Source organism: Microcebus murinus, chromosome 2 (assembly GCF_040939455.1).
Source record: "Microcebus murinus isolate Inina chromosome 2, M.murinus_Inina_mat1.0, whole genome shotgun sequence".
Lineage (NCBI taxonomy): Eukaryota > Metazoa > Chordata > Mammalia > Primates > Cheirogaleidae > Microcebus > Microcebus murinus.
In genome coordinates, this window is record NC_134105.1 from 69,534,510 (window position 1) to 69,556,662 (window position 22,153).

The 22,153-nt window shown below is 33.9% G+C and overlaps 1 protein-coding gene across 3 annotated transcripts in view; it reads left to right on the top strand.

Moving 5' to 3' along the window:
• The window catches only part of HS2ST1 (heparan sulfate 2-O-sulfotransferase 1), a 169,955-nt gene that overhangs the window by 42,901 nt on the left and 104,901 nt on the right, over window positions 1-22,153 (top strand). Inside the window, exon 1 of one of the 3 annotated variants that reach the window (XM_075999765.1) lies at window positions 2,091-12,727. The exons of the other annotated variants lie outside the window; for them this stretch is intronic. The gene's annotated coding sequence lies outside the window, so the exon portion shown is untranslated. Of the gene's footprint in view, window positions 1-2,090; window positions 12,728-22,153 lie in introns of those variants that run through there. 3 annotated transcript variants of the gene reach the window in all.

Consider the following 22,153-nt stretch of genomic DNA (forward strand, 5'->3'; position numbering starts at 1 on the left):
CTACAAGAAGGTGGTGGTATAGAAAAAAGTGGTATTGGTGTCTTTATTTTTGAATAAACTAAAAGCCAGAGGCTAATTTTTTGCTAAATATAAAAATTTCTGAGAAATTTTGAATACTTTTTCATGTTTCTTTTTCAACTAAAGCAATACAGAAAATTTGTGTTCATTAAATGTTAAAGCTAAATGTTTTTCAAAATACTCTTTAATGATTGGGTTTTTTTTTTGTCTGTGTGTGTGTGTGTATATATGTGTGATGAACAAGTAACTGGTGATTCAGTGTCAGTCTGAATGTCAAGTATGTAACTATAGAGTTCAGTTTATTTGTTTTTATTGTTACATGATTTGTCACAGTGATAATAATAGTGGATATATTGTCTTTATATATAAAGAATGACAATAATTTCCCACGTACTTAAAATTATTTTTCTAGAAGTCATTGTGGATTTGCACTGGTATGCTTGCACTAGACCCTTTTTGAACATAATATATTTGTAGTATGTCTGATAGTTCTTGTAAAGTACTAAGGCATCTGATAGCAAAGATTAGATGAGTCTGGGTCATATTTTAATTTAATTGATTTCCTTAATCTCAGCCTCAGTTCAAAAAGAATTTGATGCATCTTTCAATAATATAGTAAGACAAATAACAAAGGAAATTAGGATGACTGGAAAATGAGTACAGGGAAGATAAATAGTTCTAAGGATAATATTAATACATAAAACGTATGCCATAAAATTCACTCTTAAAAGACTAAATTTCTGGCCAGGTATGGTGGCTCATACCTGTAATCCTAGCATCCAGGAGGCCGAGGTGGGAGGATTGTTTGAGCTCAGGAATTCGAGACTAACCTGAGCAAGAGTGAGACCCTGTCTCTACTAAAAATAGAAAAATTAACTGGCCAACTAAAAATATATAGAAAAAATTAGCCGGGCATGGTGGTGCATGCCTATAGTCCCAGCTACTCGGGAGGCTGAGGCAGGAGGATTGCTTGAGTCCAGGAGTTTGAGGTTTCTGTGAGCTAGGCTAATGCCATGGCACTCTAGCCAAAAAAAAAAAAAAAAAAAAAAAAAGATTAAATTTCTGAGATTCCTAATAGCCAATGAAAAGAGGGACTAGTCTTCAATAAGAGACATTTATTTTCTTTTTGTGTGTGTGTGTGTATGTGAGAGAGAGCATAATATAATAGATAGTTGTAGATAAATGCCTGAATTGAAACATTTAGGTTTTTTCCCCAAGTATCCTCTGGAAGAGGGATATGAAGTCATATATCCCTTGCCTAAAAGTAATAAGTTCTATAGTTTTGATTTTAAAACAATAATATATTCTTTTTGTGCATTACTCTTGACATCACATTTGTTCTTTATATAGTGTTGTCAAAGATTTTCAGCCACTTGTTTTGTGCTCAAGTTATTCTATTTTGTGAATTCCAAAACTACCTCTCAAGATTTACGCTATTTTTCTAGTTTAGCTGGGATTGTTGTTGAAAATGGAACCTTCGGGATACTGGGCTAATTTCTGCCTCCTCCTTTTGGAGAATTACCTTCTGCTTGCTAGTGACTCTGATCTTAGCCTCTTCTTCCACTGAGTGGCTTTTTGTGCCAGGCACTTTTCTGACATTTCCTGGCTCTCTCTTATTCCTTCAACTCATTCTGCTTGCTGGTTTATCCCTGCTTGGTTCCTTACCATTCATTCATTAGTTCCCACTTGAGGCATGGCATTTCTCCCAGAATACTTGAATCTCAGTGGGATTTTTCCCTGAGAACAACTCCCTGCTTCGTACCCTATTTTTTCATTTGTGGCTTTCCAGAATAGCTCCTTGCTGCCCTCTTCTGGCTGAGATATTAGGGTGTCATTGAATACATTTTAGCTTTTAGTCCTTGGACTTCCAGCAGTATCTTTGGTAAACCAGTGGTTCTCAAGCCTGGCTACACATTAGAATCACTTTGGGGAGCTTTAAAAAAATACTGATGCATGGGCCTCACTTTTGGAGATTCTGATTTAATCTACACATGCGGGAGGAGAATGGATATTGGTATTTTTTTTTATTATTTTTTTTTTTTTTCTTGAGACAGAGTCTCGCTTTGTTGCCCAGGCTAGAGTGAGTGCCGTGGCGTCAGCCTAGCTCACAGCAACCTCAAACTCCTGGCTCAAGCAATCCTCCTGCCTCAGCCTCCCAAGTAGCTGGGACTACAGGCATTCGCCACCATGCCCGGCTAATTTTTTTTATATATATTAGTTGGCCAATTAATTTCTTTCTATTTATAGTAGAGACGGGGTCTCACTCTTGCTCAGGCTGGTTTCGAACTCCTGACCTCGAGCAATCCGCCCGCCTCGGCCTCCCAGAGTGCTAGGATTACAGGCGTGAGCCACCGCGCCCGGCCGTATTTTTTTTTAAAGTTCCTTGGAGGTGATTAAATTCTCCAGCCACTGATTAAAATCCAACCGTTGGGATAGATGACACTTGGGATCCTGTAGGGCTTGAACTACTTAGATATAGTCCTCATACTTTTAGATTATAATGGATTTTTTAAAAGTAATATTAAAGTGAGGAATAGAGGACCATTTTCACCCTCTTTAGGAAAAGCATAGCTTAGGCAAGGAAGTGACAGGAATAAGCGATAAAATCTAAGGTCTGTATGATATCTGCTAATACCAGAAGAGAATTTGGGTGGGGTATTCTTAACCCAGCGCCTTAGACCGCTCGGCCACGCTACCTGCTTGGGAGGGGTATTCTTTATCATCTGCCTGTTTGCTTTTAGATCCGTTTCTGAATTTGTACTTCCTTTTTTCTATTTTAAGGGCTGAGCCCATAGGTTTCTACTTGGATTTGTCCATTGGCAGATACTAGCAAAAGATTGGAGGACAGTTAGAAGGGAGAAGCCAGGATATTTTTTGCTTGTTTTGTCTTGGTTGCCATCTCTGATAAGGTTGTGTCTCTGGTGGTGGCTGTATCTACTTTGTGACTTTAGCTCTTGCCCAAAGAGTTCCTCCTTCTGGTCCTAGGATCTGTGGGAGAATTTCTTACGTTGGTAGCCGTGTCTTCTCTGAGTTGTTTCAGTATTTTTGGTTAGACTCTTACTGATACACATTATAATATGATTCTTTTTGTAGTATGTAACATATTACACTGTACTTCTTTTTCCTCTTTTTATCCTATACTCCCACCATTCCTTCTTTCTTTTCTCTGGTACTTTTCCTGCTCCAGTGACATCCAACAGAATTATGAACAATATTTATAATAGTCAGGGTTAGGGGAGGTTGCCTCTTAAATTGGAGTCTCTAGTTTTATGGATGTTCTTTCTTCTTCTTAGTTTTGCTTTTTGAAATGCATAAAGCATTCATACAATGTTATTATATTTAATCTATTACAACCTAATGGGAAATACATCTTTAACATGAACTTGTTGATTGCAATTCATTGTGAGATACTATTTGTAATGATCATCTTTTTAATAATGCTTCTTGTCCATTAATTACTTTAAGAATACTGTCCCAACTACTTTTAGCATTTTATTAACCTATGGTACAAATCTCTTTTACTAAACTTTAACTTGGATCATTTAAAAAAAATAGAGTGGGTCCCATTCTTAAGGGATTTAGGAGTAGAACTCTTGTGTACAAGGAGGTTATTTGAACAAGCATCCTCTTATATATATTTTCTCTTTGAAAGAAAGATTAAAAGCACATTGTATTGGTTTATTTGTTAGAGCATATTACTGAGAATTTATCTAATTTATTGTCTCCTGATAATTTGTTAACCATTTGGGATCTTTGGAATACAGTGTTAAAGCAGCTAATGTTAGATATATTTGCTAAGTTTATCAGTGTAATTATAGTTCTTTATGTTGTCTTTGAAGGAGTTTTAGGATCTTTAGTTTTTTTAAGTGGTGTATTAAGTAGTTTACTATAATGTAACCATTTCCACTATGTTTCTTTCTTTAGAGATAGGTTTTGCGTGTTATCCAAAGCATATATTTGTATTTAGTAGCAGAGTTTTTGAAGTGCTAGCAAAACCACAATGGGTTTTATATGATTTTTGCTTAGGTCATCTTTGGATTACTTATATCTCCAATCTTTATAAGTGGTTTCTCTAACCTCCTCCATTTCTGTAGATTGTTTAAATGTCTTTGCTTTTATTGTTTTTTTTTTTTAAACTTCATGCTGCTAGATTTTAAGATTTAAGATATCAAGAAATCATATATTTGGAAATTTAATTTCAACCCCATTAAAAATGAGTGTTGTAAACTAATTTTATTCTCTCTTTTGCATGGAGACATAAATATGAAATCATTAGTACCATTCAGCTGAGTAGTGTAGAAAACCAGATTTTTTTTTTTTTTGCTCAAGGGATGGAATAAAAATATTTTCATCAAATTTTTTTGGTACCAATTCCATATAAGTAAGTTTGCTCCAAATACATGATTTCTTAAAATATGTGTATGTCAAAATATGTCCTAAGTCTAAAGTGTTACTTTTCATACTTATAATAACTTTACTTTGACTTATTTACAGAGGTTGTTACTTAAAAGCCTGATCTTAAAGCTACATTAATCTTTCAGGTTTAAAATTTTATCTCTTAGTTCTGTACACAGTTATAAGTCCTTGGTTAAGTTCTTCTGAATCCTTAATTAAGATTTAGGGATAAATTTTCTTTCTATGCCTTTTCTTTCTGAAGCAAACATCTTATTTTGTTTATGGAGCCCTTTCTCTACTTTGAACTTACAAAAGTAGCTTTATAAACAATTGTATATGTGTCTGTGTAGAAAGTGTACAGATTGTGGGAGATTGTAGCATAAGCCATTCCTTCTAAGCTAATTTCACATAACTCTTCTCATTGTCAAGGTTGGAATGATTTAATGATTTTCTAAGGGCTAGACTTTTATAATAATGTTATATGTTAAAATATAAACACATAAATACTTATATAGGCATTACTGAAATTTAGAATTATGATGATACCAAGTAGAGGAGTTAATTTGACAAATTTATTTTAAAAATTTGAAAAATTTTTTATTTGGTTCTTTACGTTTAGCTGTAACAAACTTATTTACTGACAAGACTGAGTTACTTAAAATCTTTTAATTAAGAATATTTAGTTAAAGAGACATCTTTAACATTTTAAAACAGAATGATTAAATCTTGTTTAGGTTATTTATTCATTCTACTTGTGCACATTTTGAAATTAATAATGTATTGATGCAAATAAACATGATTAAAATAATTTCCTCTGTAAGCAATCTAACAACACTGAGAAGAACCTGAAAGAAATATAGGTCAGTTGTAAATCAAAAAATTGAGTGAACAAATCTACTTAATGAAATCTAAATTAAAAGATTTTAAGCATAATTTTAATTTATGATTTTTATTTAGTTTTGCCAGTGATGGCATGAGTGAATGTCCTTGTTTAAAGTTATTTTGGTTCACACATGGCTTTTGTTTATTATTTATGAGGAAAAAAATTTTAATACAAGTAAATTAAGGGATGGTACAAATATTCAAATTTAGAAGCCTTAAAATACACATGAAAACACTTTTATTTGATGTAATGGAATAATTTACATCATATTTTAATATTTACATATGTACTAGATGCGAATTAGCACCATTGACAAGTTTCTCTTTTATGGAAAAGGTCCCCAAATGGCTTCAACTGATGCTAGGCCAGTTCATTGATCTAGGAATAGATAACTGAAATAAGCTGGGCTGATTGGATTGTCTCTCTCAGGAATTATTTTATTAACTAATTTTATTAATTCAGTTAGCAAGTATTTATTGAGGGCCTATTATATGATAGGTTGCTAGAGATACAATGATGGAAAAGATATAACGTTTCTGCTCAAAGAAATAAATAAATGGTGGCTAGACATGGAAATAGTGGTATACATGAGAGAAGGTCCACAAATGTGTCTACAGAACTCTTTTGTTTCTTACCATCCTGAAAATGCCTGATGGTTGAGTTCTTTCCTTCCGCGAGCTACCCTAGTATCCTTCCAATGTTTCCAATAAAACTGACCACTTCCCTGCTACTCTTATTTTTAGTTTCTTAAATTTGTTTTAAGGCAAAAGATCTTAATATATAAATTGGACCTGGAGTAGGGTTTTATTATGGACTCAGCTTAGGTCAGATGTCTACTCCATCTGAGTAGCCATGAAAGTATGGCCATGAAGATGTGGGATTTGAATACAAATAGTAGCTTCTTTACAATTACAGTGTTAGAGTAGGGAGATGAGCATTTCACAGCACAAAGTTTTGTTCTGTACAAAACGGTGTCCGCTATACCAATGGTTCCTAACCTTTTTGGCACCAAGGACTGGTTTTATGAAACAAAAATTTTCTACGGGGATAGGGGAGGTGTGGGGGTGAAGATGGAGTTCAGGCAGCTGTGCAGCGATGGGGGAAGCCGCAAGCTGAAGCCCAAGCAGAAAGAAGCTTGCTCCCTAGTCACGGACTCACCTCCTGCTGTGTGGGGACACCCACGCCAGTGGGGAGGCGGCGCTCTGCAGCCTCAGGTCCCTAAAAGGCTGCGCACCACAGCACTATAGCGTGCACGTATCACATATACAATATTGTGCTTTGTTAGGACTTCCAAATTTTATTCCATTGTATTTCATATTTTCATCAAGAATTTGTAGGAATTTTGTGTAAGGAGAGGATCTAGTGCTTATATTTATTAATTGTCTGAGGTTGAAGTTTTTATTCTTGGAAGAAAAAAATACATAAATATCCTGAGCAGCTCAGGAGATACAAAAAATATTTTCAGAATTACTGGTTTTGTGTTTTGAACCCAGCTCTCTTAGCTCTAGATCTTTCAGTTTGGATTTCAATTTTTTGTGTTTGTTATAACTCACTTATTAAATCATACATAGCTTCAAGGCTCTCATAATGTCACCACATTCTGTAGTAATGTACATAGAATATATTTTACAAATGTTGCCATGATTTGAATATAACAAAATTGACCCTAGAATTTCATCAGAAGATTGGTTTAAATGCATTCATTATTGCAATATTATGAATTATGTTTGACTTTCAGAAAAATATTCAAAGACCTTTTTTTGAACTTTTAATTTTGAACTAATTTTAGACTTACAGAAAAGTTGTGAAAAAGTACAGTTTACATATACAGTAGTTCCCCTTTATACTAGGTTTTGCTTTACACAGTTTGTTACCTGCGATCAACCTTGGTCCAAAAGTAGATGCATACAGTACAATAAGATATTTCGAGAGAGAGAGACCACATTTTATACTATATTTTTATAATACCATATTTTTATAATATACTATAACTTTTGTTAAAGTATATTATTATATTCTATTTTATTATTAGTTAATTGTTCATCTCTACTGTGGCAAATTTATAAATTAAATTTTATCATAGATATGTATGGGTAGGGGAAAACATAGTGTATATATAGGGTTTAATACTATCTGCTATTTCAGGTATCCACTGAGGGTCTTGGAACGTATCCCCTGCAGCTAAGTGGGGATTACTGTATCCCTTACCCAGCTTCATCTAATGTTAAAATCTTACATAACCATTCGTTTTGATAACTAGAAAATAACATTGATACAATATTGTTAACTGTAGGCCTTATTTGAATTCCACCTGTTTTTCCACTAATGCCCTTTTTCTAGTCAGTATACAATCTAGGATCTTGCAACAGATTTAGTTGTGATTTTTTTTTTTTTATTCATTACAATCTTTAGTAATTCCTCAGATTTTTGGTCTTTCATGACCTAAATTTGAATTTGTCCAGTGTTTCTCATGACTGGACTGAAGTTATATATATTTGATAAGAATACCACAGAAATGATGTGTGTCTTTTATCATGGGTTTCATGATGTTAATATATCTTATTTACTGGTGGTATTTGGCCTTAGTCACTTGGTTAAGGTGGTTTTGGCTTTCTCCACTGTAAAGCCACCATCTTTCCCTTTGCAGTTAATAAATTACTTGGGAGATACTTCGAGACTATGCATTTAATAAAATCTGAGGATCCTTTATCTTTATTTGTTCTCTTTAATTACCAAGATCTACTGATTTGTTATTCAAAATGAATCTTTCTTTTTCTTGGGTCCCAGTTCACATCAGTTTCCTTAGATTCATTTCATTATTCAGAGGCCAGGCATACAAATGCTAGGTATACAAAAATGAACAATACTCAGATCCTGTAGTATCACCTAATAGTAGGCTTTGGCATCAGACAGACTTGATTTAAATCCTAAATTCTAATCTTGGAGTTGTGTAAAGTTGTGCAAGTTGCTTAACTTCATTTAGCCTCAAATTATCTCATAAAATTATTGATAAAGACTAAATATGAAATTCTAGAAAAGGCAAAACTAGTCTAGAATGACAGTACATTCTTGGTTGCCTTGGGTTAAGGGTAGGAAGTTGATTGAAAGTGGGCTGAGGGACTTTTCTGGGATGAAGGAAATGTGCTATATCTTAATTTTTTTCTAAAACTCTTTATACTATACATTTGAAATGATTGTATGTAAATTATACCTTAGTCTATATTTTGGGTGTATGTAAATTATGTCATAGTGAAGTTGATTTAAAATTCCTTGAACCCAGTTTCCCATTTAATAGCATAAAATATGATACTTGGAATCCATGAAAGTCTTTGGGTTTTGGAAATATCTAGGTCTTCTTTATCCAGAAGAGCCCGTGACAGTTTAGCATTCACAGAGCAATCTAAGAGTTCAGGTTTGTAGTTGTGACACAATAAGAAATATATATTTGGTCTCTTCCCCCAGTTCCTGACACAGGGCTCATAAAACCCCCATAAAAACATTTTTCTGAATGACAGGAGTGCTGTCCTCTATTTTGTTCTAATATTTGGTGTTTGATCCTGGTTTTTGTTACAGAACCTCTAAATCCCTTTGAATTTTGGGGGTAATAATATATTTTGTTTTAATGGGGCAACTCTTGGTCGGCTCCTGGGTAGTTTCAGGATGGGTCTGATTACCAGAAAGACCAAGCCATGATCAGAAGCTTGGAATTTGCGGACCCACCCCATGCTCCAGAAAAGGGAGAGGGACTGGAGATTGATTGGTCATGCCTACGTGATGAAGCCTCCACAAAAATACCTAAACTTCTGGATTTGGAGAGCTTCTAAATTGCATTGAGATTCAAGGAGGGCAGCAAGCCCAGAGAGGGTGTGGAAGTTCTGTATACCTCCTCAGACCTTGTTTTATGCATCTCTTGCATTTGGCTGTTCCTGAGTTGTATTCATTATAATAAACTGGTAAATGTAAGTAAAGTTCCTTCCTGAGTTCTGTGAACCATTCTAGGCAATTATCAAACATGATGGAGGGGGTTGGTCATAGCAACCTCTGATTTGTAACCAAGTCAGGGATTGTGGATACGCTGGGGACCTACTACTTGTAAGTGGCATCTGAACTGGGGGCAGTCTTGTGGGACTAAACTCTTAATCTGTGGGGTCTGTGCCAACCTTAGGCAGTTAGTGTCAGAACTGAGTTAAATTATAGGACACTTGGTGTCCACAGAGAACTGGAGAATTGCTTAAGTGGAAAACCCATACATTAAGACCCATTAGTGTTGTGAGTATAGAAGAAAAACAATATTTTCCTTTAGTAGTCATCACACTTAGGCATGTGTTTAGATATAAGACTCTCAAGTTATTCTTTTTCTTAAAAGGCTTCCAGACTTATAGAGTATTCCCGATCTCTTCTGGTCTCCTTAGAATCTTTAAAATTGATTACGTTGGTGAAGTCAACTTCTTTGGACTAATTGAGTACAGAAGTTTATCCTTTCCTTTACAACCCTAGAACTGACTGAATTCGGACAAACTCCTGAGGTTATTTGGTAATATGTAGTTTTAAAGATCTATTTTGTTGGCATAACTGTGTGTATATACATGAGTCTTACCTTTAATTCTCTTCCAAAATACTTAAGAACTTTTGTAGAAAAATAAGTTCTATGTGCATATTTTAAAATCATGTTACTTTCCATGTAATTTAAAAGTCACTTTCTATGGAAAGGAGATCAGTGTTTTAAAATTCTAGCTTTTTTCTTTTTCTTAAGCTTTTCCTATTTTGGTGGTAGGCAAAGGAAGGAGTACTGTTGGAATTTATAGTGCTCAAATGCTAATTGGCTGCATAAAAAAAGGCAGCTTAATTTTTTTTTTTTTGTCTGATTGAGGTAAAATTAGTTGGTAGCTCTTCCTATAGAAAGACTAAAGGTTGAAGGGAAAAGGCATAAACAATGACATATAGCTATTTAGATAGTAATATATTTAAATGGAAAATTTAAATTTGTAGATAAGCTATTAAGACTGTTGGAAGAGAAGGGAGGAGCTTTTTGACTCACATTTAATAAAATTTTGTTGAAAGCAAGATGACATTGAACTGTGCTGGATAGTTTATAAATATGTATTTTATTTAAATCTGAGGTAATTTTTACAGTTTAAGGTATTGTTTATTTTTTATGCCTTGTACCAAATATTATGTTATTCTTTTAAATGTAACTGATGGCATTTGGTAAATCTTCATATATATATTTAAAGGCATTATTAACTGAAAAAGTTTATAAATTTTGCTCTCTGGTTATATTACTGTAAGAACTTAACTATTGCAGGGTGGGGTTTAGGAATTAATAACTAAAAATTACCACCTTATACTGGACTATACAGGCTATAAATTTTGACCAAATACTTTGGAGGATTTCAATAGCTCTGATGAGATCCAGCTTTACAAACCCAAACTTAAAATGCCATGGCACATGTATCTTTGGGATTTTTTTGGTCCTAGTTCTCTAGAATAAAACCAAAGTACACTTTTATTGAGCACATTATTAAGATTAGGCTGAAATGCTGCAATTTAAGTATCTATGGCTGAAACATAGTTTGGGATAATATATTTACAGCTCCTCTTTCTGTTCAATGGCAGATATTGTTACACATTCTAAGTTGGAAACCCTCCTGGTAATAGATTTTAATTGAGAACTTGTCAGTCATTGTAGCAGCTGCTTTAGACCACATTTATATTTAAATAAGTAAAAGTGATCTGTTTAGAATTTTTAAAGTTGTTGCCATGGCAAAATAACTTGCTATCTCATCTTTTTATCTTTGTCATTGGAGTGATCTATCTGGCTTCTTATTCCCAGGAGTAGGGAGGATGAACTGTTTGTTCAGTTGAAAAGCTTTCATTAGGACAATGCTGAATGCTTCCTAATGGGATATAAGTTAGAGAGACTAAAGCTTTCTGTAACCATGGCTTTAGTTAGGTATAATTAGAATTGATTTTTCTCAATTAAAAACAGACAAGATAAAGCTAAAACATTTTTAAAGAAGAAAAATATCAGCCTAGTTTAACAGTACCTTTGAGAAATTCAATGAATAACATATCCAAATTATATGCTATGAAGAGGATTTGCTTTTCTTGAATGAGTCTATTATTTCTACAGTGTGAAACAATATGTAAATTAATCTTTTCTTTATGAAATTGTATATCCATGCTTTTTAAAAGGAAGTAATATGGCCAGTGCTTCCTGCTGCCCATTTTTTCTTTTGTTCTCTTGATAACCATGCTTTCATAATCTAGGTGGTATAAATGATTTTTGTACTTCACATTAACTTTATTTTTATTACAGTATTTCTTTATACCTGAATATTAATTCAATTCTTACCAGACTAGTAATTATCCACCTGATAGAAATTAACCACAAACTAAACCTGGTCTTTTTCTTTACTTGTTTTTGTCATCAAACCATATAGAACTACTAGAGGGAATCTCATCGATCCCTTTTGTGTGTCTCTGAAAGGCAAATTCTTTTATAAAATAAAATTTTATAAAAGAATTTGCCTTTGTTTGCAAATGGCAATTTGCCACTTGCCATTTGCCCTCAATTTGTGTGGCGTTGACTATTAATGTATGTATTGAGCTATGTGCAGTATTTTGCTAGTATTGTAAGGCTGACTGATGTGTCTTTGATTAATTTGAGGTATTCAGTATCATATTGGCTTGGCAGCCTTAAGACATACTACGTATTTGTAATGTCATATCCTAAAATAATGTAACTATTGTGACATTTACTGAGACAATTAAGATTCCTTGGTCATCTGAGCATGTGAAAGACCATCTAATAAAATATCAAAAGTCATGTATTTAAAATGAGGATACTCTCTTAGTACTTAAACAGCCTTTCAAATAAGAAAGGCATTTTAATCTCAAGCACAAAAGAAAAGCAAGGCAGTGTCATAAATTTTTATCTCTGTATTCTACTGGCTATTTGGTAATGCTTTTATGGCTAATTACTTGAGAAAAATAAGTACATTAGCTGAAGGTGACACTTACATCTTGTTTTTCAAAGATGCAGCATTGTAGAAGAGTGAAGAAATCAGAAATTAAAAAGTAACTGAAGGACTAGAAGTAATAATTACATATTTTCTAAGGCCAGAAAAAAAAAAGTAAAGGAAAGTTCAAAGCATTGATTTTGAGGAGTTAATATAGTCATATAATGACAATGGACCACATACATGGTGATGGTTCTATAAGATTATATTGGGGCTAAAATTTCCTATCTCCTAGTGACATTGTAGCCATCATAACATTGTAGTGCAACACATTATCTTTTCTATGTTTAGTTACACAAATACTTACCATTGTGTTATATCATTGTGTTATAGTTGCTATGCAGTGGTCCCCAGTCTTTTTGGCACCAGGGACTGGTTTCACGGAAGACAATTTTTCCACGGACTGAAGGTAGTGGGGTGGGATATCATGGGTGGAGGGGAGGTGGTACCTAACTTAGATGGTGATATGTAGCCCATTTCCTAACAGACCACTTTAGGTATTGGGGGTATTGGGCTGCAGCCTGGGGGTTGGGGACCATAGGATAGTATTTAGCACGGTAACATGCTGTTACTACCGTGTTTCCCCGAAAATAAGACCTACCCATTAAATAAGCCCTAGCAGGATTTCTAAGCATTTGCACAATATAAGCACTACCCTGAAAATAAGACCCTAGTGATGGGCGTGGCTACACAGTGTATCTGCAGAATCCATGCATTTTGTCGCAGAGTGGTCAAGAAGATGAGCAGCCCTTCTCACCTGCCCCATGAGAGCTCTGTTGCTCTACATGAGAGATTAGGGCCAATGGTTCTAAAGGAAATAGAAGAGTAAGAAATTCAGGATGGAATTCAGGGTTTGGAGAGTTATGATGATGTTCCAGAAGAAGACAACTTAACTATATTTGAATAAATGTAGATTGTTGTAGCATACTTAAAAAAAATATCACATCCCCTGAAAATAAGCCCTAGCGTGTCTTCTGGAGGAAAAATAAATATAAGACCCTGTCTTATTTTTGGGGAAACACAGTAGCTTTGTAGCCTAGGAGTAATAGGCTATATACCAGGGATGGGAAAGCTTTTAATGTTGGAAGGATGGTTTAATTTAACTGTGATCAAATAAGGCCGCATTCAAGAAACTTCAACTAGAGATACTGATGAATGTATATTATTTTGTAAAAATCTGACTACTATGTACTTAATAATTTCAAAAAATGAAAGCTATTTGTTAATTTTAAAGTTAACTAACCTTTTAGTGACTTTGTTTCTGCTTTTTGTTGGAGAGCATTTGAATATTTGGTTGCAGTACGGAGGTCTGCAGTTTCAGTTGATCCTCTAGATGGGTATCAGTCATTTGTAACCTTAAAGGTATCGTGATTTGGGTTACATAGGATAATGTGGATTTGCAGTAATAAGTGATTGAAAAGTAAGAAAGCATTTTTGGGGCATGTTGCCGAAGGCCTGAGTGTTGTGCGTTTTTCCATATTTCAGTTGGATCTTTCTTAGCATCAAATGATCACTTTGAAATGTCATCTACTGAGAACTCAATCAATTCTATCTGTAGTTCTTTAGGTGCCTTGGTGATATCAACTAGGTGAGGCTGAAATGCTAATTAGAGTGTGATATCATAAATCTTAAAGTCAGTGAACCTTTCATTTTATTTTCCAATTAATAGGTTTGTAATAGCTGTATATTCATCAAATGATTTGCATATATCATTCTACTCATCAATGACCTTTGCTAACTGGGGAAAATGTTCATCTGAAATTTCCCATTAAAGAAGAAAAGCTATCTTTTTTTCAGAAATCCTTGGGCTTTTTTGCCACATATCATAGATATAAACTTAATTTTACCTTGCAAAGAAACATTTAAGTTGTTTTGATTTGATATGATATCACACAGAAATGCTACATTCCTATTGAAATCCTCTTTCTGTAATTCACATTGCTGATTCTGTTCTTCATAGAATTTAACTGTCTGTTCTTGCAGAGATAAAAATTTTGGCTAACACCTGTTCCTGTGATAGTCAACACATCTTTCAACTTTAGCATGTTACAAAACTGAGGATGCTGTGTTGCATTTGCAGGAATATAGTTAACAATATTTATAACTTGTTGCAAAGTGTCACTTAAAATATTTAGGTTGGTGCAAAAGTAATTGTGGTTTCAGACCTTGAATTTTAAATCATTATAACTAGGATCAAACACATATTTATTATGCAAAATAGGAACCATTACAACCAACACATTTTTGCCAGTGATAAATAAGTTTGTTTATTCCTGTAGCATAAAAATCTGTGCTTTGGGATTCTACGAATTCTTGGAAAGCATTTTTTGCATCCTGCTGGTAGTGGAAGTGTTTTCCCTTACCGAGATGCTTGAAGAAGTGGTAGTCGGTTGGCTAGAGGTCAGGTGAATAGCATTTGGTGGATGAGGCAAAACTTTGTAGCCCCATTCGTTCAACTTTTGAAGTGTTGGTTGTGCGACATGCAATTGGGCATTGTCATGGAGAAGAATTGGGCCCTTTCTGTTGACCAATGCTGGCTGCAGGTGTTGCAGTTTTCTGTGCATCTCATCGATTTGCTGAGCATACTTCTCAGATGTCATGGTTTCACTGGGATTCAGAAAGCTGTAGGGAATCAGACCATCAACAAACCACAAAACAGTGACCATGACCTTTTTTTGGTGCAAGTTTGGCTTTGGGAATTGCTTTGTAGCTTCTTCTCCATCCAACCACTGAGCTGACTTTAGTTACAGTTTATAATCTGATTGAGCAATGGTCCGTTGTTGTTGCATACAAAAAGAGAAGATGACACTTCAAAATGATTATTTTTTTTGATTTTTGGTCAGCTCATGAGGCACCCACTTATCAGGCTTTTTCACCTTTCTAATTTGCTTCAAATGCCAATGACATAGAATGGTTGACATTGAGTTCTTGGGCAACTTCTCCTGTAGTTGTAAGAGGATCAGCTTTGATGATTGCTTTCATTTTGTCCTTGTCAACTTCTGATCACTGACTGCACTGTACGTTCTTTAGCAGTTCCTGGGCCAAATTGGTTGTTGATGTTGTGAGTTGTCTCCACTGCTTTATGTCCCATTTTGAACTAGAATAAGAAAATTTCTCGAATTTGCTTTTTGTCTAATATCTAAAATAAATATAAAATAAACAGCAAGTAATAAGTCATTAGTAAAAAAACATAAAATGAGAAATGTGCATTAAAATGATGTATAATGTAAACCACATTTATTTAAGCAAGTATTCCAATATCAAATGGAAAATTTCTTTTTTTTTTTTCTCCCTTTTTTTTAGCAGACTGCCTCTGAACGGTTAGGCAAATTTTAACAATGCTAAAACCGCAATTACTTTTGCACCAACCTGATAGTAGCTTTAGAATGGAGATTTTGCTGATGCAAGATATAGTGAAGAGAAACGAGAGCATCTGGACCTGTTAATACTTTTTTTTTTTAATCTGTGTAATAAGCCCTTCATGTTTTCCTATCATGGAAGGTGCACTGTCTGTACGTACACTCACTAAATTTATCAAATTCAGTCCAACTTTGTGACATTTATCTTGAAAGTTGTTGAAGATGTCTGTTCCCCACGTTCTGTTCGCAAGAGTGCCCAAAGCAAGTAATTCTTCGTAGCAAAGAAAATCTTCTGTTATGACCTGAATGAAGTATAAAACCTGCATGGAGTCAGTAATATCAGTTGATTCATACAAAGTGATTGAATAAATACTTATTTTCCTTTTGAATTATTCCATGAAGTTGTTGGGTTAAGTTGAAGGCTAATTCATGCTGCCGATCAGTTATGGTTCTCCTTCAAAGAGGCAGTTGTTTGTACTTTGAAATGTTATTGGGATCTAAGCATCCTGCAACTTTGACAATGCCTTCTTTCACAATTTCTACATCACTGAATGGGTTTCCCTTCCCCCCAGTGTATAACCTACTCTATAAGTTGCTTCAGTGGCATTATTTCCAGGTCTTATTGCTGCTTGAAAGAATTGTCTCTGCTTTTGCTTTTCATCTTTTAATTTCTGCAATCCAACCTTTCATGACTCTCCCTCTAATTTTAAAATGTTTGTGGTCCTTCTGAGTGTTATAACGCTGATGAGCACTAAATTTCTTTAACATTGCTATTGCAGTATCACAAAGCAAGCAAATCATCTTATCTTTAGCAGAAACAAGACAATATTGCAATTCTCAATCCTCATTAAAAAAAAAATCTGTTTTCTTCCTTCAGCGTTCTCTTGGTCTTCTTTGACTAGATGCGCTATTAGGCAGACAGAATTAAAAATGCTGTTGAGCTGTGCAATGCACAAATTCCACTTCAACCAGAAACATAGTTCACAGTTGTCAAAAGCTGATAGCAGATTGGAGTACTGGACCCCCATAAAATCTTGCCAACCAGCCTTGTGCAGTAGTGCAGCCAGGTGGGCGAAGTTACAACTAAGTCATGAGTGTAGCAGCTGTTGATTTAGCCCTTATGGCTTACTAATGTTCTAATTGTGCCAGTCAATCTGGGAGGATTATTTCGTTGAAACTTATTTTATTCTTTGATATTTTAAATACATTCATTTAAAAAATAAAAAGATAAAAGATAAACAAAAATGTATTAATAAAAATAAAAGGATTTGTTTTGGAAAATTTGGATTCAGTCAGAAGGCCACACTTAAGGACCTAGAAAGTTCCTCACCCCTGGGCTATAGCATCTAGTTTTGTGTAAGTGTACTCTTAGGTTCGCACAGCAACGAAATTTTTAATGACATATTTCTCAGAATATATTTCTGTGACTAAGTGATGCATGACTATACACATATAAAAGCTAATATTAATAAAAATCTTAGAAAACCCTAAATATTTGTAGGTTTTAGTGAATTTTAGCAGTTTATCAACTACTATGTACCATGCATATATTAGCCACTTAAGAAATATTAGGCAGTGTCACAAGGTGGGACAAATTGAAATGTATCTGTATTAGGCAAGTTTTAACTCTAAAAGATAGGGAATACTAATAGAATTTTGTTAAAAGGCAATTTTCTATCTCTTTCCTAGTTCTAGAACACCAATTTTGAAATCCTTTAGAAATGTTCTTTTTCTTTTATCTGCGTATCTACTTATAGCCACGAGTCAGACTTTCTGTATTTGAACAGACTAGCATCTAAATTATCAGATGATATTGTGGTTAAATGTTTAATAAATTTGTGGTTGTATAATTTGGCATGTTGCAGAAGTTGTGAACATTGAGAATATGTATTTCATCATAATGGCATTCTAACTGAATAATTATATGTGTGTAATAATAGAGATAAAATTGTTTTTAGTTAAGAATTATATATTGGTAGTGGTAAAATAGATTTAGGACTGTATCTCAGTTCCTTTCGACAGACTTTTGCCTAAAAGTTGAAATCTTTTCATTGGAAAATACAGGTCCCTAGGGTTTTTTACTTATGAATCTTTATTTTTATTTGCTTTTAGTAATGTTTTATTGTGATAAAATCTACATAACAATTTATTGTGTTTAAGTGTACAGCTTAGTGACATTAAGTACAATCATATAGTTGTGCAACCATCATCACTATTTCCAGAGATTTTTCCTCATGCTAAACCCAAACTTTATACCCATTAAAATAACTTCTCATTTTTTCTTCCCCAAACCTCCTCCTGGTAACCATTATTCTTCTATCTGTTTCTGTAAATTTGACTATTCCAGGTACCTCAAGTAAGTGGAATCATGCAGTACTGTATTTGTGTTTTTGTGTCTTGACTTTTTTCACGTAGCATAATGTCTTCGCGGTTCATCCATGTTATTGTATGTATTAGAATTTCATTCCTTTTTAAGGCTTAATAATATTGCATTGTATGTGTGTATCACATTTTGTTTATCCACTCGTCTGTTGATGGACACTTGGATTGCTTCTACCATGAACACCTATTTACTCCAAATCAGGTACTGTGCTAAGCATTGAGTTTATAGTGATGAACTAGAGGATCATGGTCCTACCCTGAGCGAACTTGCCAGTATAGTGGGAGAGACAGATGATAAATTAATGAACACAAAAATAAAATACAACTATTGTAGATTTATCTTACGTTGTGCCTTCAAAGACAGTTTGTACAATATTCAGTGAAAATAGTAATATTAAATAAAGAATATATATTACAAAATTATATATACCAATTATATAACCTTCTTTTTAAAAATGTTTATGAAAAGACACTGATAATGTCAAAAAATGGTGACCAGTTCTAGGATGATGAACAAATTCATTCATTTTTTTTCCTTTTTCTTAATTTCTTAACATTTTTAAAGTGTGCATATATTGTTACTTTAGAAATTGCAAATGATCACATAAACAATAAAGGAAGACATTTAGGAATAATGTTTATTCTATTTTCTCTTATGTTGCCATGGTGACCAAAAATTCTAAGTATTAGTCAACATTTTATCTATCTTGAATTTCAGCCAAGTAAATTCAAAGTTTATTGTGATCAAAGAAGAATGTTACTTTTAGCTCTAGGAAAGTAGTTCTTATTTTTGGTTAGTTTCCAATAATATTGGGATATCTTAGACAAAATAAAAAGTATCATTTTTAAAAACAGCCCAATTTTTATTAATGGAAAGTTGTCATTTTTATCAGAAGGAAAAGAAATAGTGGAAAATTCACTATAGTCAGTTCTTTCTGGCTAAAAAAAATACATTAGTACTATATGAGCACATAAAATGTTACTGAATTTTGAATAACCCTATTATTCTGAATTGATGTCACAATCTGATTTGAAGAGTACCTCTCAGCACAACAGTATAGTATATTACCTACTAATAGAATAATGCTCCCAGGAGGAACTTTGGAGAGGAGTAGAGTGTTTACAGCATAGATTGAGGCTATGGCAGGATTGACGCTACAAATGCTTTCAAAAGAAGAAAGGAAGAGAAACAGCCAGTTCACTTTCTCGCTCCTTTTCATCCTGGACTCTGTTATTCTGACTGCTAAAGACTACCACTGCTACAGAGCCTTTCTGTGATCCTTTCCCTCAATTTTTCCTAACTAGTACAGAAAATGCTGCTTTAAAATGTACAATTTCAACTGAGTAATAACCATTTACTAGATGTCTGATGTTTACCAGATATTACATGAGGCATTAACATGGAGTATTTCTAATCCTATAAAAGATATTATAGATAAGAAAACTGAGACCTAGCAATGTCATTTGATTTTTCCAGAGTCACATTTAATATATATTTGAGGTTAAAAAAATAGTTACTAAGAGAGAAACTTAATTTCCAATAAGGCCTAGAAATGGATGTTTTCATAGAATTCTGATGTTTGATTCAAAATTACTAACTACATAATGATCTAACCTGCCTAGTTTACAAAAAGATAACTAGCTTTGAATTTATTTTGTCACATCAACACTCACTTAGGAGTAAGCTTTTTCTCAAGAACACCCTCACACCATTGAAATGAGAGAAAATGGAGGTAAGGTGACCAATTAGGGTTTGAGTGTCTAAGAATTCAATAAAAGGAAGGAAAATGAAAGATTTAGGATATCCTCAGCTTAATCCTGTTTTCTTATGAGGTTTAAGTAGCTTCATGTGAGTTAAATATTTAAAAAGAATGTGCCATTTCTTAGAGATAGTAGTTTAATCCAGTGGAATACAATAAATTACTTATTAACAAGTATCCTGTTAGCATTTACAGGAAATTAAAAGATGGATCAGACTTCCTCAGTACCCTAAATGTTGGTATCGATTCATTCTGTTTTTACTCTTTATTTAGTTATCAGTATTCATTAATTACCAGTTAAATACATTTTAGCTGTGGTTTTTATTATTGTTTGTTTTGTTTGTATGTAGGTGGTTATTGAAATATAACGATATAGAACCCCACCAGGTGTGGCTCACGCCTGTAAGTCCAAGGTGGAAGGATCCCTTGGGCCCAATAGTTGGAGGTTGCAATGAGCTATGATTGTGACACTGCACTCCAGCTTGGGTGTCAAAATGAGACCCTGTCTCTAAAAAAAAAAAAAAAAATTGAGAAAGATCCTCTTCCTCTTAGCTTTGTCTGCTAATTGATACTGGAAATTAGATTTTTTAATTTCTAAATCAGGTTTCTCTGTTTGTTTAATGTGAAATAGTTTCTCAAAATTGTTTATAAATCAGTAAAGCCAGTCCTTGGTTAATTTTAAGCCAATTTTGTTTTTCTTCCAGTGCTCTTTAATGTGTTGGAATTTGTTTATTTAAGCCTATTCCACAATGTAGCTCCTGGTATTTGTGGTCAAATATTAATAGTTTCCTAAAATACATACATTTCTAGCAGAATAATTCTAATTTCAATCTTAATACCCATTTACAATGATCTTTGGAATGCATTTGGTGAGGTTAAATTCCCCTTTGCTCTCCCCCAAAACACCCCGAAACAGCCTACATTGTTTACTTGATGAAATATCTGACTAGAGCATAAATAGTACTTTTAGTCTCATTAGTTTAGGGAGATTTTATCTGGAAGAAGGATACGTTTTCAAAGACCAAAGCTGCTTACTTAACCTTTTATAATATTATACTGCATGCCTACTCCCCCTTACTCTACCTTAATTGATGGTACTTACAATTTTGATCTATAGTAACCATACAAAGGAAACAAATCATTTCTATTCAACTGGAAAGTAGGAATTGACACCTGTTTTGTTTAAGCAAAAACACAAATCATTCTTCTTTTATAAAATCACCTAAAGTTTATGGGCTTTGCTTGACATGTTAATGTGATCATCACCTGTTTGTAATGCATTAATGAACTTGGCCTCATTTCTTCAACCTTCCAGATTATCCAGAAGAGCCCTAATTTCTGAAAATCAAGGATTATTTTCTCTAGTGTATTTGCTAAATATTGTTTTACTTTCTTTTCAAATTTGTCTTATTAAAATGATTTTATTAAGTATATGATTTAAGGTTTGTATCACTTAGTGAGTTTTACTTTTAAAAAACTTTATAAAATTATTTATTTATGTAAATTTACAACACAAAAAGCCTTTTCTGGACCACGTTTGTTTGTTTCAGTTACCTATACTTTGTCAGCTTCAGGGCAGCATTAGTTCCACTAAGTTTGTATCTTACTACTACACAATTGTTCTGTCTTAAGTACCCTATTACCCAGCTAGTTAGTCTGATTCTCTCACCTGTGGTAGGCAGAATAATTTCCCCAAATAATTCCCCATTGTGTATAATCCCTAGAATTTGTGAATATGTTACTTTACATGACAAAGGGGAATTAAAATAGCAGATGAGATTAAGGTGGTTTATCAGCTACCTACCTTTAAAATAGGAAAATTATTTTGTATTATCCACAAAGGCCCAGTGTTAATCACTAGGGTCCTTATATTGTGGAAGAGGGAGCTAGTAGTGCTATGTGAAAAAGATTTCTGGCCTTTGGTAGTTTTGAAAATGCAAAGGGGGCATGAGCCAAGAAATGAAGGCAACCTCTAAAAGCTGGAAAAGGCAAGAAAAGAGATTCTTCCCTAGAGACTCTAGAAAGAAACATAACCCTGCTAACAGTTTTGCCCAGTGAAACCTACTTAGTCTTCTCATCTGCAGAACTGCAAAATAATGAATGTGTGTTGTTTTAAGCCACTAAATTTATGGCAATTTGTTATGACAGCCATAGGAGAAAAATACACAGCTTTAACTCCCATGACCTTTGCTTTTTGTCACTCAGCCTAGGTGTGGGTAGATACTCCCTTTCTGCCTGAGGCTGCTTTTTTCCTACCTAACTTTAGAAGTCCATAGGCTTTTCTCTATTATTAGGGTTGTGTTGTGTAGGGTTCTTAGTTACAGACAAAAGAAT